Consider the following 13,827-nt stretch of genomic DNA (forward strand, 5'->3'; position numbering starts at 1 on the left):
TTGGTGTACATGGTTGTGATGTGAAGTGATGTGAGTGTGGCTGTTGTGGGTATGTAGATGTCTTTAAATTCTTCTCAAATATTTTCTCTGTATTTAAAACAAACGTGTTCTATGTTTTCTTTTCATTACTAAAACGAGAATATCTTGAGCCAGTTGACATTATTTCCATCAGTATCAAATTTTCAGTTCATTATTTTGTAGTATCCCAATTCTGCAAAATCCACTACATCCTTTTGTTGAACTTCAGTAACAGTGGATTTTTCATTTGTCATTCTGATGCAGCGAACCATGCTGATGGATTAGTTTTGTATTTTTCTCTACTTTCATGAACTGAGTCACACTCCATTTGTGAGTGAGTTGGCTCAATGAACATATGGTTTATTACAGGGATATCAAGAGGCTCAACAGCACACAGGAACACAGCAGACGTGTTTCCATTTCTATTTAGCCCTCCATATTTATCGGAAAACACAGCAGACGTGATTCTGTTTTTATTTTGCCCTCCATATGTATCGGAAAATAAATTCCAGTCTTTACCATCTGCTTTTGCTTCTAGAAAATTAAACAGATATGAGCCAATTTCTGCAGATCAACGTCTGGCTGTCCTTTCTTTACACATGTAGCATGCAGCTTCTCTTGAAGCTGTTTTGTATATTGATAGCTTGTCACAGCAAGGCTTCATCAATGAAACAACATTCTAGCATTTGTCTTTGGATAGTACCAGGCGGCCTTTAGATCAAGCTCAGTTAAATGAGATTTTCCTAATGCAGTTTCCAACTTCATCTTGTCTTTCCTAGCCCTAGCTAAAACCTTCTGATCAATATGAGCATCCTGCTCTGAACTGTTAATTTCTTTCTCTGTGGCACTGATATGAGAGAACCTGCAGCGTGTATCAGACACATTATCTTCAGGTTTGTGGAAGGTTAGGTTATATTCAGTATTAAATATGTTTCGATAAATAAATTCTTTTTCATGGGTGATGTGATCATTTTCGAAAAGTTTCAACACACGTTTTATACATTTTTTGAGGATTAGCTCATGAAATGAGTACTCTTTCCCCAAATCCTTCCTAGTATAATGTGAAAGGGATTTTGGAAAACTATTTATATGAGATCTAGTTCTTTCTTAGACAATATCTGATGTAGCTTCATCTGGCATGTGAAGTTCTCTTGTATCTCTAGGAATTATGTTATGCTCATTTCTCTTTGATAAAATCTGGCATATAAATGATTTGGTCAAATTCAGTGTCGCAAGAAAGCAGGACTAACTAACCTGCACCTTTTGACCCTTTTTGTTTAAAAAATATGTATCGTGAAGTTTCTTCTGCACGAGCTGGAAGAAGGAATATTACTGCGCTTATCTGCCTTTTCGAAAAGTGAATTGGCATATAACCATTGCTTGTCTGTATCATGTTATTCCAAAATCCTTCATAGTCTTCCTCAGTGAGATTAGAACTGAATTTCCTTAAGTTGTTTGAGCGATCCTTTGCTATAACTGATGGTTCGAAGATATGTTCTTCTTTGGAAAAAATATAGTGTTTCCCTGACTGCCGTTTGGTTTTTCTGTCTTATTTTTTTTCATTTCATTGCACTATTCCTCTGCATTTGACATGTGTTTCATTCTGTACATCACATTTTTCATTTACTATCAGATTTCTACTGTTATTGGAAGTATTTGAAACATACTGATCTAATATTTCGTTCATATTGTTCCCTTCTTAAGAGATTGCATTTGGACTGACTGTATTCTTCAATATTTGGAAAATTTCAATGTTAGCAATTGATGAAGAGAAGTCATAGGATGATCTAAAAAAGGAAATCTAATATAAGGACATAAAATTTACAAAATAAATGTTTTTAAGTTTATAAGGCACATATCAATCAAAGCTAAAAGATATTTGTCTATTGTCAGTTATGGAGGCTAAAAACTCAATTATAAATTCTTTACTGACCACATTAGTACCTTATACACTGTTTTACAATACTGTGAAATACAGTATTAATAACACTACAGAATTTTTTTGGATTATTACTTTTGCTGAAATAATTTTACAGTCATCCTTTTACGTCTGATCGATTGGTTTTTCATTAACACTACTGTGTTATACATACCATCAATGTCATCATATATATCCTTTGATGATGGATGATAATTAAGATTATTTAAGAAGTCATCAAATGAGAAATCCGAATGTGAATTACTAACAGCAACGAACAGGTTTCTGTCATCCATCTTCAGCTACACAGAACTTCTTTCTTTAGTGCTGTCATCATCTTATGCAATACAGTTATGAAATCACACATAAGTAAATGGCTTTAACTTACAAATGTGTACATCCCACTGAAATATCTACGTGTAATTACTAGGCTAATGTGTTACTTTCTGTGACAGCATTGCTGGCTGATGATGAAATCATATTGTGGAAGGTAAATGAACTTGAATTTTCTTCTGTAGTACATTCTTGATTGTTCAAAAGATTACGAAATTTTCTTCCATCGAAAAACAGTTGACTAAACATCAGCAAAGACTGAATGATGAAAGTAACAATGGTTTGATGTGTTCCATGTTGCATGATACTAGATAACCACTGTTAACAGTATTGCAAGAGCTAGATCAATAATCTGTGTGCAATGGTACAGGTTGCTCCACAGTTTGCACAAATATATACGAAAGCACAGTCTTTTTATGACAAAAGGATATATCTGCACTTAAGCTATTATGTCTTTTGACGCCATAGTACTGCAAAGGGAGCAAAAATGATATAACAAACATGAATATTAAAGTGAATTTGTGGATATGCTACACACTTTCACCAAAACAGTTAAAGATTGGAGTTCCACTGTTTTTGCACTCAATAGATGGGTTCTCAAAGATGATAGTGAAGTAAGTACATCAAAATGGCCATTTTTGTGGGTACATCGCTATGATGCTACACCTCCAGTATGAACCTGAATATGAACTTGAATTACAGCAATAAAGATTAAAAGTCGTAAATTACCACTATCTTCCTATTAATTACAAGCTGTGAAAATCGCTGGACTTGGTAGAAAATTATTTTGTGCTAGATATAACAAATCACTGTAATTCAGCAGAGTTTGAAGTGCCTAATTTAATCTTTGTTGGTTTTAAAACAAATCGAAAAAATAATCAGTTAACTGATTCTTAATTATTTGATAATCTTAAATTACAGAATATTTATTTAAAAATTGAGGGAATGAAATTTTCCATCGAGAAATATAGAATTTAAACCCACCAAATAACTTTTGTAAAGCTTCTGATTCGTTTTGTTGTTTTAAATAAGTAACACAATTAAAAGGAGATACTGATATAAAGCCATTTCATTGTAGTACAATTTATCCTATTTATGCTATAAATATGCTCAAAGAAAAAATACTGTCTCAATATAAAAACTACTATGAAATTATGTGCTACTTTTAAAGATATAATCCCTAACGATAGTCTACCTCATATAATTTTGACAAAAAAAATTTAACTTACAATGCGCTATATAGAATATTAACTGAGAATTTTTAAATCAATATGAATAATTTTATCTTTAGGATTTTTAATTATATATATATATATATATATATATATATATATATATATATATATTCGTTATTGAGTGAGAAACTTTAAAAAGTAATATGAATATAATTTCGTATAATTTTTGCTAGATTATTAATTGGTAAATTGTAATTTTGTAAAATTCTTTGTAAATTATTTAATGGAAAATTATAATCTTCCAATAAATAACAAATAAGAATTTAAAATAATGAGTCTTCCTAGCTTATACATCTATGAATGTGTATACTTTCTGAAAACTCACCAGGAATTTTCAACATTAAATAATCAGGTTCATAACCATGAAACAAGGAACACGGACGACTTTCACAGACACCCACAAAGGAACACTCTACCAAAAAAGTGTAAACTATCAGCTCAAAATACTTTTTAGTGCATTGCCTTCTACAATAAAGAAAATTAAAGAATTTCATAAATTCAAGGTAGATCTTAAATAATTTTTTACTAACACATAGTTTTTATAGCATTTAAGAATACCTGAATATGGAATAGTATTATTTATATATACTGCTATAAGATATTTCTATTTATTATTCAAGTTTTTGAAATAAATTAAAGATACAAAACTACATTGTAATTGACTACATCCATACAATGTATATTGTTAATGGATGAATAAAGAGATTGATAGATAGATGGATTGATTGATTAACGATATTGATAAAGATGGTAGGTCACTGTTTTTTTGCAGTCATAGAAAAGAGAGTGAGTTTGACTTCACAGTTTCTTCCCAAATATCAATATATGTTTGCTCATAATTATAAAATTCAGATTCGTAAAGTCCTTCTCCATAAAGTCTTTTAAAATAATCAATACCACAATTATGTTATGAACTTATCAAATGTTCTAAAATTCAAGATGGTTAAAAATCGTTTTTGCAGGTATTACATTTCACTAGTTTCACTTTTGCTTTTTGCAACAAAAATACTAATGTCAAATTGAAATTCGTTCCACACATTAGTCATATTTTATTTGTTCATTTTAAAAAATGAAAAAACCTAGTATATTTTATGTAGGTTGAGAATGTTTGAATACTAGGTTTGGGGAGCTAATTCATAAGATAAAAAATTTATTAGCTTTTTAAATGAAAAGACGAGCTTATACTTTTTAGTTTATATTTTAAGAGTTTATACTTTTTTAATTTTTATTGTTTGCAAGATATTTCATTCAGTTAACAATTTGCAATTAACTGATTTTCAGTAATTTTGATAATTAGTTAAAATTTATAACAAAATGATTTTCAAATCATTTTATATTCAGTTAAATGTATAAATGCTTCCACACTTATCATAGTTAGCCCCACACATCATCTGTTCTTGAGTCAACAATGTATCCTACATATATGATGACTCACTTGGTATAGTGTATCCTACCATTACTTTTTATCACAGCTTTTACTATATACTCCCCTCTTCACTCTGGCGTATCTACCATTTTCTTGTTGCTTGTTATGGAATATACTTTTTCTAGCCTGTGAGGGTCAGACTCATTTTTCTCACATTCTGGTAAAGACCGCTACTCAAGCTGGTGGCACTAATGTGCATTTCGTGCAACAGTTTCAGCATCATGATCGGCCTCAACTTAACACGTCTGTTAGATACCTTAACATGGGGCTGGAGAGGGCGCTGATGGCAGAGGACATGGATCACGTTTCAGTGGTGCCACTTGGGTCTATCAGTAGATCGGGTTTAACTGGACATGGCCTGCACCTCAATGGGTATGGGAAGGGGAGGCTCGAAAAGCTTGTAGGTGACAGTGTAGTGGGTGGTGGTGGGATTACTCGTGGAAAATTTCCAGTAGTAGTTGATGTTAGAGTTGCACCTTTTTTAGATTGAATTCAGCTGATAGGTATACTTGCTTAAAGGAAGTCCTCCTATGTAAGGGATCATCTGCAGAGGACATCATGCTTCCAAGTAGAGAAGGAATTAGCATATTTGATCAAAATATAAGAGGTAATTGAGATACAGTTAGTGAACTGCTTATAGATTTTGAGTCTGAAATTATTGGTATATCAGAGCACCATTTAAATAATTTGAAAATTCAGAGGCTTTCTTTTCAGGATACAAATTAGAGGGCTGTTTTTAAAGGAGTTCCTTGTGAAGTGGGAAGTGGCTATGTACATAAAAAGCAGTATTCCATTTGAGTCCATAGACGTATCATGGCACTGCACTGAACAGATAGTTGAATGTTGTGCAGGGGCAGTTGAATTTAGTGAAACTACACTTCTAACTGTTGTTGTTTATAGGTCCCCTAACTCTGACTTCAGAGCATTTCTGCTCAAGCTAGAGAGGATTCTTCATTCACTTTGTAGAAAGTACCAGAAATGAGTTGTATTTGTGACTTCAATTTAGATTTTGTATATGATAGTGCAAGAAAAAGGATGTTGGTAGATCTCCTAAGTTCATATGATCTGATGTAGACTGTCTTTTTCCAACTAGGGTGCAAGGGAACAGTAGCACAGCCATAGGTAAAGTTTTATTCATTCTTCATTCGTAGATGGGCATTCTGTTTGTAAAAGGGTGAATGGCCTTTCAGACCATGATGCACAGATTTAACACTAAAAGGCTTTTGTTCTCAAACAAATGTCATATATAATTACAAACTATGTAGGAAAGTTAATCCAACAGCAATAGAGAGTTTTTTAAATCTGATCAAGGAACAAGAGTGGCAGGATGTTCACAGTGCCAATAACATAGATGATAAATATAATGCTTTCCTTAACACATTTCTAACGCTCTTTGAGAGTTGCCTTCCATTAGAACATTCTAAACGGGGTACTAGCAGTAATAGGCAGCCCGGGTGGCTGACTAGTGGGATAAAGATATCATGTAGAACAAAGTGGGAATGACATCAAAATTTTAGTTCTCACAATCAAGCTATAGTAGCCCATTACAAACAGTATTGTAAGGTGCTTAAAATGTTATTAGGAAGGCAAAGAGTATGTGGTATGCAAATAGAATAGCTAATTCACAGGATAAAATTAAAACCATATGGTTGGTTGTGAAGGAAGTGTCTGGTCTGCAGCACAAGGTCGATGATATAAATTCAGTTTATAGTACAAATATTCCTGTTACTGATAAATCAGATATATGTATAGTATTTAACAATCATTTTCTGAGCACTGCTGGTGTATTAAAGAAAAATGTTCTTTCTACAGGGAATCATATAGCTTTCTTGGAAAACGCCTTTCTGAGATTAATGTCTGAAATACTCCTCTGTGATACAGACAAGGGAGAGAATGAGTCAATAATTAAGTCACTGAAGGCTAAGGACTCTCATGGATATGATGGAGCGCCTAGCAGAAAATTTAAGTATTGTGCTGTACTTGTTAGCCCCATATTTAGCCATATTTGTAATTTTTCCTAAATAATTAAAGTGCTCAGTAGTAAGCTGCCTTATGAAAAGGGAGAGAAGGATAATGTAGACAATTTTAGACCTATTTCTATGCCATCAGAGTTTGCAAAAGTTATTGAAAAGGCTGTGAATGTAAGGATTATTGATCATTTTATATTACACAATTTGATGTCAAATGTACAGTTCGGCATTAGAAGTCGTTTAACAACTGAAAATACTCTATTCTCTTTTCTCTGTCAGGTACTGGATGGGTTAATGAAAAGGTTTCGGACGCTAGGCATATTTTTTGATTTAACTAATGTGTTTGATTGTGTTGATCACAAAATATTGCTCCAGAAGTTGGACCAATACAGAATACGGGGATTAGCTCACAATTGGTTCACCTCTTACTTTAGCAACAGATAGCAAAAGGTCATTATTCACAGTGTTGAGAATGGCTGTGATGTGGGGTCTGAGTGGAGTGCAGTTAAGTGGGGGGTGCCCCAGGGAACAGTGTTGGGGCCACTCCTGTTCTTTATTTATATAAATGATATGCCCTCTAGTATTAAGGGTAACTCTAAAATATTGCTGTTTGCTGATGACACTAGCTAGGTAGTAAAGTATGTTGTCTGCAACACTGTCTTGGTTTCTAGTAGTACAGTTCATTATGTAAGTTCATGGCTTGTAGAAATTAAACTAAGGCTAAATCATAATAAGATTCAGTTTTTACGGTTTCTAACAGACAATTAAACAAAACCCAATGTTTAAATTTCACAGAATGGGCATATGATTAGTGAAACTGAACAGTTCAAATTGCCAGGTGTTCAGATAGTTGCTAAGCTATCATGGAAAGCCCACATTCAGGATCTTGTTCATGGAGTTATTGCTGCCATTTTTGCTATTCGAATGGTATCTGAAGTGAGTGATCGTTCGACACGAAAATTAGTCTATTTTTCTTTTTTTCATTCGATTATTTCGTAAGGTATTATATTTTGGGGTATCTTTTCTCATTCTAAAAGGACATTTTTGGCTCAGAAACGGATGGTTTGGGCAATAAGTGGTGTAAGTTGACAAACCTCTTGTTGACCCCTGTTTACAAGTTTTGGTATTTTGACATTGGATATATATATATATATATATTCTTTACTGTCACTTCTTGTCAACAGCACCTCTTGTTGACCCCTGTTTACGAGTTTGGGTATTTTGACATTGGCTTCTCAATATATATGTATATATATATGTATATATATATATATCTGTATATAGTCAGTTCTTGTCAACAGTATTAGCTTATTGCCAAGAATAAGCAGCTTTCACTCATTTATTACTCGGCAGAAATCAGACCTGCATTTGGATCAGACTTCCTGAAGTCTTGTGCAGCAAGATGTGCAGTATACTGCTTCATCCATTTTGAATAAGCTACCAGCAGAATTAAAAAATCTTAGCAGTAATCCACGCGCTTTCAAATCGAAACTGAAGAGTTTCCTCGTGGTTCACTCGTTCTATTTTGACGAGGAGTTCCTTGAAAAATTAAGCTGATTCTTTTTGTATTGTTCAAAAAATTACTCTGAGCACTATGGGACTTAACTTCTGAGGTCATCAGTCCCCTAGAACTTAGTACTACTTAAACAGAACCAACCTAAGGACATCACACACATGCCCGAGGCAGGATTCGAATCTGCGACCATACCAGCATTGCGGTTCCAGACTGGGGCGCCTAGAACCGCTCGGCCACCGGGGCTGGCAGTTGTATTGTTGATTGTGTGTACTTAAGGATTGAATTTTTCTGCTTCATAAATATTTTACATTTGTCTGTTATTACTTTTACATTGTAATTTCATGTTCTGACACATTCCATGACTTTGCAGATTTGCTCCTCAATTTGATCCTACGGGACTTGACGTGTAAATAAAAAAAAAATAAACCACACATTGCATGTTGTACCACCATACAGCGAGACCTTCAGAGGTGGTGGTCCAGATTGCCGTACACACCAGTACCTCTAATACCCAGTAGCACGTCATCTTGCTTTGATGCATGTCTGTATTCCTTGTGGCATACTATCCACAAGTTCATCAAGGCACAGTTGGTCCAGATTGTCCCACTCCCCAATGGCGATTCGGCATAGATGCCCCAGTGTGGCTGGTTTGTCACGTGATCCATAAACAGCCCTTTTCATTCTATCCCAGGCATGTTTGATAGGGTTCATGTCTGGAGAACATGCTGGCCACTCTAGTCGAGCGATGTCGTTATTCTGAAGGAAGTCATTCACAAAATGTGCACAATGGGGGCGCGGATTGTCGTCCATGAAGACGAATGCCTCGCCAGTATGCTGCCAATATGCTTGCACTATCAGTCCGAGGATGGCATTCGCCAATCATACAGCGGTTACGGCGCCTTTCATGACCACCAGCGGTGTATGTAAGCCTCACATAATGCCACCCCAAAGCAGCAGGGAACCTCCACCTTGCTGCACTCGCTGGATAGCGTGTCTAAGGCGTTCAGCCTGACCAGGTTGCCTCCAAACACGTCTCCGACGATTGTCTGGCTGAAGGCATATGCAACACTCATTGGTGAAGAGAATGTGATGCCAATCCTGAGCGGTTCATTTGGTTTGTTGTTGGGCCCATCTGTACCGCGCTGCATGGTGTCGTTGTTGCATAGATGGACGTCGCCGTGGACGTCGTGAGCGAAGTTGCGCATCATGCAGCCTATTGCGCACAGTTTGAGTGGTAACACGACGTCCTGTGGCTGCATGAAAAGCATTATTCAGCATGGTGGCGTTGCTGTCAGGGTTCCTCTGAGCCATAATCTAGAGGTAGCAGTTATCGACTGCAGTAGTAGCCCTTAGGCGTTCTGAGCGAGGCATATCATCGGCAGTTCCGGTCTCTCTGTATCTCCTCCCTGTCTGAACAACGTCGCTTTGTTCACTCCGAGATGCCGGGACACTTCCTTTGTTGAGAGACCTTCCTGGCACAAAGTAACAATGCCGACGCTATCGATACGTGATTTTGACCATCTAGGCATGGCTCAACCACAGACAACATGAGCCGTGTACCTCCTTCCTGCTGGAATGACTGGAACTGATTGGCTGTTGGACCCCCTCTGTCTAATAGATGCTCCTCATAAATGGTTGTTTACGTCTTTGGGCAGGTTTAGTAACATATCTGAACAGTCAAAAGGACTGTGTCTGTGATACAATATCCACAGTCAACGTCTATCTTCAGGACTTCTGTGAACTCGGGTGATGCAAAACTTTTTTTGTTGTGTGTATTTCCCCACACTTCATCTTTGGGGCAAATTTAAGCAGGTCTCAGACTACATAAAACTTGTACTCTTACAAGAAAGATATATAGTGTAATGATTCTTGCCATTGACTTAGTGATATTTACACACAAATAAAGTCTCTGAAACAGAGGAGTACTCGTGTCTGTTGGGAACGATTTCACAATTTTGCGTCGGCCTCCAAATGTACTAACTTAACCTCAGAAAAGTGTTCACAAATCTTTTTGTATTATTGAAACGACTTTACCTGTGGAGCAAAATATTGCTTCCTTTCACTTATCTTTCGGTACAACCAAACGCTGCACAATATATCATCATTGTAGTACAGAAACTTTAACTGTAAATACTACACATGTGATAAAAGGTATTCCAGGACCCAGCTACTAATACATATATATCGGGCTAGCGATCGTAGAAACCCAGATTCCTGAAGCCACCTGCCTCTACTAACGTGACGTAGCTGTTGGTTTCAGTACAATGACGTCACACACAGTCTACATTATCTATGATCTATGGGAGAAAATGAGCTTGTGGGTCACGTGATCAACAAAAGGACTAATGTCAGCCGCCAAAAACTTCCTCCAGAGAAACTAGGGATAGGCTAAACTGCGATTTTCCGATATCTGTGATTTCTGTGAATGCTACTGTTCAGTAAATGCGATTCTTAACTACGATTTCTCGCAGTTATTAGTAGCAGTTAATGATGTCACAACTTGTATTCCTCCACTATTTGTGCGACATCTGTGATTTTGCTACTTCTGCGATTTCTGCGACTTATGCGATTTCTGTGACTTCTGCGCTTTACGCGATTTTTCACCTTAGATGTTACACAGTCTTTAAGCGCAAAGAAGAAATGATTGTGTCAATGTAACCGAGAACTATGTTCTCCCTGTATAGGCGATTTTTTGTGAGGGCCTAATATAACGTTTCGGTAACCCAACTGACAAACAGCGACTTAAAACGGTATTATTAATATTTCCAACGATTATTTCTCAACTGTTACGTGATATACGAAAGATACCCTTGCACACAGACAAAATTTCGTCTCGACAAAACAGTCAGTATTAAGTATGCTCATGTTCTTCCTTTGGCTTTAGTTTTATATTAATGGAACAAGTGTGAAAATATTGATAGTGTGATGTTGAGAATCATAACACAAATACCACACAGTACCATAGGAGTTCACGTTTAGAATAGGGATTCTAACCGTTTCTTATGTTCACAAGTATCTGAACCACATTGTCAGTCACTCGATATATCAGTAATTCAAAATATGATTGACAGTAGAACTGGAAAAGTTTCCACAGCGTCTTTACACCGCCTTCATCAGGAGTAAAGTTAGTTTCTAAGTTTGTGAATGAACATAGGGGCATCATTTATGCGAAGTGTGGAGCCTCCCCCGACTCCACTGCATTCATTACCAGAAGCATTAGCAGTTGTATAATGTGAATTATATTGCTAGTTAATAGTAGCAGTGTAAAAGTTTAATAATCATCGTGATTTTCCAAACGCAGTTCCCATTCCGATTACTGACTGCTGTATGTGCCCATCTATATCTAGAAGAGATAATCGTGAAGATTGAAAACGACCCTGAAGAATTCGCAGCTTAAAATGGTCATAACTGATACCATAAGTGTGCAAAATGGGTATTGCTATAGTGTGTCACTGAAGTCGTTATGTGATCTGAAAGAGATGATAAATTAATGTGAACTACACTGTGAGTGAATTATGAAAATTCCATTTTGACCTTTCATCCCAAACCCCAAAATTTTTTGCCCATTGTTTATTGATAAAGACTTACTGGAGTATGATACTGACCCGTCCAACACTCCCGCCTTGAATATTGATTGTGGTGACAGACTGATCTGTAGCATAGCCCAAGGTCTAGGTTAGGTTGGAAGGTTACGTGTTTTATGGTTGATGAGGTGCAAGTGAAAACAGTGGAAAGAACTGCTCTTACAGTTACAGGTTTACATTGGGAATAGTTCTAATGCAATATTGGAAAATACAGACAAAATTTGACGGCATATTCTGCCGTCGGAAAAATATCAGTCTTGTGAATACTGTTGTTAAACATTTATGAAAAGTTACCTAGTAGATACCAGACTGCATTTTTAGTAGTTTATGTACGATATATGTGTGTAATACGCATCAAAATACTAAACATAGCCTTATCCATTATCTGGTTTTAAAATAAGCCTGCAGTTTTAACTTTTATGATGAAGAGTGTATCTCAATATATCACAATAATTCCAAGCTGCGCTATAGGTCTATATATTATCACAACCTTTATTCGTCCTTAATGTTCCTCGGCGGCGCCAATTCTCAACCAAGTCTAAAATGTTTCTCACGAGGAGACGGCACTACCGTGGAGTCGGGAATTTGTCCGAAATTTTGTGTGGTGAAAGAAGACCCCTAACACCTCACGTGGTTAAAATATTAGGATGCTCTACCCAGAAAATCCCTGGAAAAATCGATCCAAAGTTTCTTAGGTGCGTTATGAGTATAAAATGTTGGTCCACAGTCGATCTGCTGTCTGGCCTAGATGGTTAGCGGTTTGGTTTCTTACGCCACAGGTCTCGGGTTCGATTCTTCCCCTGGCACTTTTTTAAATTCAGTTTCATTTTCTTTTGTTATTCCACCAATTATTCAGAAAGTTTTCCAAACCTGCATTGTCTTTAACAAATTAGTTACATTATTGATTAAAAATTATTTTCTTTTTGTCCAACAACACAATTCATGGCGGTAGGTTTTCCATTTTTCATTGTAAAGTCTATGAAGAGAAACATTGGGTTTTTAATCAGAATAACAAAGTCGATTGGGAAACATTCAATTTTTCTGCATATAATAATTATAGTAAAAACAAACAAAGCAATAATTTTTGCGACATCTTGTGCAACATACAAAAGCCGATTTTTACAGTCACAGGGCGTTTGCAATAAATCTGTACAAAAATATGCCCCATTAACATTTACGAAAATGTTTTGAGTTTCTTATAATTTTGAGGCAAACCAGGCATACTAAATCATGTCTTGGAATACTGGTGACGATAATTGATGGTGAATCATAGAATGAATTTTTATACAATCTTCCAGGGAATTAATTTCACGATTCTCCTGTAACAATGCGATGCAATTTTGCAAGAGCTTTATGAAATTTTTAACTTGCTGTAAAAGTAAACATCACAAGGTTGCACCAAAGAATTGCATTTTGGAGGTATGACTTTTACAGACCAAGTTGGCATATTTTCGTCATCTTGAAAAATTGCATCATATCTCTCCGGATTCGTTTGACCTCCCCAAGAGTCAATGAGAAGTAAATATTTATTCTCCCCAATGTATTGTTATACAGTTCTCCGGCCAATAACATAGCCTCGCGAGAGATTTCTTCCGAAGATGTTGATGCAATTAAATTATTTTCCATCAACAGCCTTTCATAATACACCACTGCGTCCTTCAAACGTAATTTTGATAGATCACTATGAATGGATTCTTCAGGAATTTCTTCTCCTACTCCAAATGAGCCAGCAACTTCTTCAGTCGACATGTTTAACTTCGGATCGGAATAAGACGCTGAAATTTGAAACAGGCACGTCTGTTCACGACGAAATCGAAAATCAAACTG

This window comes from Schistocerca serialis, chromosome 3 (assembly GCF_023864345.2).
Source record: "Schistocerca serialis cubense isolate TAMUIC-IGC-003099 chromosome 3, iqSchSeri2.2, whole genome shotgun sequence".
Taxonomy (NCBI): Eukaryota; Metazoa; Arthropoda; class Insecta; order Orthoptera; family Acrididae; genus Schistocerca; species Schistocerca serialis.